The following is a 3631-nucleotide window of genomic DNA, read 5'->3' as shown; positions in this document are numbered from 1 at the left end:
CGAGGGGTGAAGACGTTGTTTGACATCTCGCTGCTCCCACCACGCATGATCCTTTAGTGAGAACTAATTGCTCCCGCAGGGACCAATCCCATGGTCACACCTAAATGAACCTGACCCAAGTGCATTGTGGGGTAGTAGTGGTAAGATAATCTCCACTGTCTAACGTTGCAGTTTTGCATGCAGACAGATCCGAGATCAGCTCAACAACAAGGCTGCGGGTGGCGGGGAGGGGGTGAAGCTTTACAGTAATCCCCGTACTGAGAGTGGAAACCAAAACTGTTCATTTGCAACAGCACTGATGGAAAATAAATAAAGAACGCAATTTGTCTTTTGGTGTAATAGTGGGATGGGGACGGGGATTAAAAATGATTATTAAAATCCTATTATTTCTGAATGTGCTCTGACCTTGTGTGTAATGTAATTTGGCCTTAAAAGATTACGATGAGATGAGTCACATTATAGTTCTCAAATTAAGGAACGGAGTGGTCTGCAGTGGTTTGATGATTCAATCCATTCCAATGCCAGTACAAGGTTGAACACATAAAGGCCCAATCTGTCATTGCAAACTTACAGTAATAAGACATCAGAAATATTTAGATACTAAAATCCAAAAAGATGTTTGAGATGATGCAGTGTTTGAAAAAGAAACAAATAACTGGTAACCAAACTCTTTATGAGATTCAGTGGTGAAGGAAGTACTCAGATCTTTTACTTGAGCAAAGGTGGCAACACCACAATGCAAAGTGCTCTGTTACAAGTTAAATAGACAAAAGTACAAAACCTAAAAGTACTCGTTATGCAGAATGGCAGATTTCAGAATAATGTGGATCATGTTATTGGGTAATAAATATTGATGTATTATGCGTGGATACATGTACAGTAGTTAGCCCGTATCAAGTGAGAAACAAAGTCTGCAGAGGGAGGACGTTTGGAGTTGGTTGGGTCCTGTTTTCTGCCAACAGACACACACCCTGTCATTATGTAATGTGGAAAATACTAGCTTTAATAGTTTCACAGCATTGTTACCTACCACACACACACACACACACACACACACACACACACACACACACACACACACACAGCTACCTCAATCCAAAGGTGATAATGTGACTATTCTCCCGCTGCTTTTTAGAAAAAATGAAATAAAACATTCTTCCATTCCATTCTTCTTGTTTGACGCCATTGATTTGCACAAACATCTGTTGGTAGAGCGCAATGAGAACTCCATTTGTAGAGTAAAAAAAAAACAGGTGATATTTATGATGACATGTTTTTAGCAGGGTTAATGGAATTTGAGAAATAATGCATTCTGCATTCAAATTTTGCTTTTATGTTTTTCGTGTGAAGCTGGACAATGGGAGTGTGGCTGAGGCCTCTGTTTCCTACGGTGGCTGAGAGGGGCAAACGCCCTGCAACTTAAGAAAACACAAGCAAATAGACAAAAAAAAAAGCAAATAAAATAAAAGCTTCAGTAATTTGACAAAACATTCGCAGAATTCAGCAAACGCGCTGCAAACACACACAACACAATACAATACATAAACGCGCTGCAAATATAGAAACGATGCAAAAAGAAAAGCAGACAAACCCTGAAAAAAGAAGCAATGCAAAAACAAAAGCAGACAAACCCCAAAAACAAATGCAACAAAAACACTTTTTGTATTTCAAGAGCAAATTGCTCCACAATATGAATACAGATTGATCACTTATTTTGTTGGTAACCATTGTTGTATAATCACAATATTACACTTGAGGAGGTCTACACTTCAGTGATGCCTCTTGGGAAATCTCGAAACGAAACCTTCCATGTAATATGGCTTAAACAAACCTCAACGCTAAAGGCTGATGAATTTTTAAATGTTTTGTTAACATGAGTTCACAGACAGGTGTCTGCTAATTGAGTATCACTTGTGACCTGAGCCGAGACACACCCACCAAACGAGAGACAACATATCTCAAACATAGACTTAATATTTACAGTCTATGATCTCAAAGCAGTTGTACACCGTTTCATACCGTTCTGAGATTTGACGTGTCCCTTCTCTTTCTCTCTCTCTCTCTCTCTCTCTCTTTCTCTCTCTCTCTCTCTCGCTCTCGCTCTCTCTCCGTGGGGTTGAAAATCAAGCTGATCCACTTAGCGTTCCCTCTAGTGCCCTGGTGACCTTCCGTTGTGTAATCCGGATGCTGCGTTTTTTTTGTTGCATTAGTTTCGAGGTTTGTCTGCTTTTTGTTTTTGCATTGCTTCTTTTTTTTCGGGGTTTGTGAGCTTTTCGTTTTGCATCGTTTCTGTATTTGGTTGTGTTGTTTGTATTTGCAACGCGTTTGCTGAATGCTGGGCATGTGTTGAAGTTGTTTTCTTAATTTGCTTGTGTGTTTTCTATTTGCATGTGTTTTCTTAAATTTCAGGGCGTTTGCCCCGTCAGCCACGTATTGTTCTCCTGCTATCTAAGAGCTCTTTGTTTACTTGCCGCAGGTGAGTAATATCCTCTTTATATTGTATCATCTTAAAATGGAGCAACTTCCAAAAGTCTTCCTTTTCCTTTTCATTTCATTCCCCTCAATGCTCTAAGAATCACTGCAGCAATAAGCAAAGGAGGATATCACAAACAGGATTATTTAGTGTGGACATGCTAAAAATCAATTCAATACTGTTTCAGTTGCAGAAGCCAGCAAACATGATTTATTTTCTCCGAGAGCCATGCATACTGTAAGTAAGCCTACAAAAAACATTTAGCCAATTGTAAAGCTGAAACATCTCACCATGTAGCTTGTGGTAAGCACATGTAAGCCACAATGTGTGTGTGTGTGTGTGTGTGTGTGTGTGTGTATGTGTACTTTCATAACGCATGTGAAGTGGGTGCATACTGGTAATCAATGTTTTAATCTTTTACAACCGTGAACCTCGGAAACATTCTGGTTATGTATACAGTAAAAAACATCCTCAAAAAACAATTGGAAATTCTATATTTGGCATGTACTTATATTTTGTGTATTTTGCCTACAAATGTGTGCATGTCAACTGTGTGGGAAAAGCTCAAATGCCTTCTATTAGAAATCCTAATAAGACACGTGGGATATTGTAATACTAGCTGGGTTACTGAGGCATGTAGCACCTTATGGCAGGGGCTTTGCAGACTTTGCAAAGTGCCGTTTCCATAGTAATGCCCTGATCTCACCGATGCCATTCATTAGGACCCGAGTGCTGACAGCGGCGAAGGCCCTATTGAAACTGAAGGAATTCGTCCTTTCCTTTCCTTTCCTTTCTTCTGGTGAATGAATCACCTTTTGATGGGCTTAACACACTCAAAGACTCACCGAAATTGGTGATTGCACAATTCTGGTGAAAATCCACGCATTTTAAGGGTTTCGGGAATAGCCGCACAACAATGGCTCGCTAGTGCCCTCTACAAAATTAAAGAAACTGAGCCCTTGCAGTACGTTTAACATAGACTCATGAGACCTGGTACACATATGAAGCATGTCAAGACATAGCCATCACGTCATTGGAGCCATATGTTACTCCCGAAAGGATGTCCGCCATTTTGAATTGAAAGTTCAAAATTAGTGATTTTGTCCATTTCCATATGTCGTACTTTAACGAACTCCTAGAGATTTCATCCGATCAACT

The 3631-nt window shown here is 39.9% G+C and overlaps 2 long non-coding RNA genes across 2 annotated transcripts in view; one reads left to right on the top strand and one right to left on the bottom strand.

The window, feature by feature from the left end:
* LOC116693023 (uncharacterized) overlaps nucleotides 1–3631 on the bottom strand; it is a 33646-nt gene that overhangs the window by 17068 nt on the left and 12947 nt on the right. The window contains exon 3 of the long non-coding RNA XR_004332831.1: nucleotides 1658–1779. This is a non-coding gene — a long non-coding RNA (uncharacterized LOC116693023). The remainder of the gene's footprint in view (nucleotides 1–1657; nucleotides 1780–3631) is intronic.
* LOC116693031 (uncharacterized) overlaps nucleotides 3126–3631 on the top strand; it is a 13121-nt gene continuing 12615 nt past the window's right edge. The window contains exon 1 of the long non-coding RNA XR_004332833.1: nucleotides 3126–3152. This is a non-coding gene — a long non-coding RNA (uncharacterized LOC116693031). The remainder of the gene's footprint in view (nucleotides 3153–3631) is intronic.

Source organism: Etheostoma spectabile, chromosome 1, assembly GCF_008692095.1.
Source record: "Etheostoma spectabile isolate EspeVRDwgs_2016 chromosome 1, UIUC_Espe_1.0, whole genome shotgun sequence".
Lineage (NCBI taxonomy): Eukaryota > Metazoa > Chordata > Actinopteri > Perciformes > Percidae > Etheostoma > Etheostoma spectabile.
The sequence above is the reverse complement of the archived record's forward strand: the minus strand, read 5'-3'. Positions and strand labels throughout refer to the sequence as shown.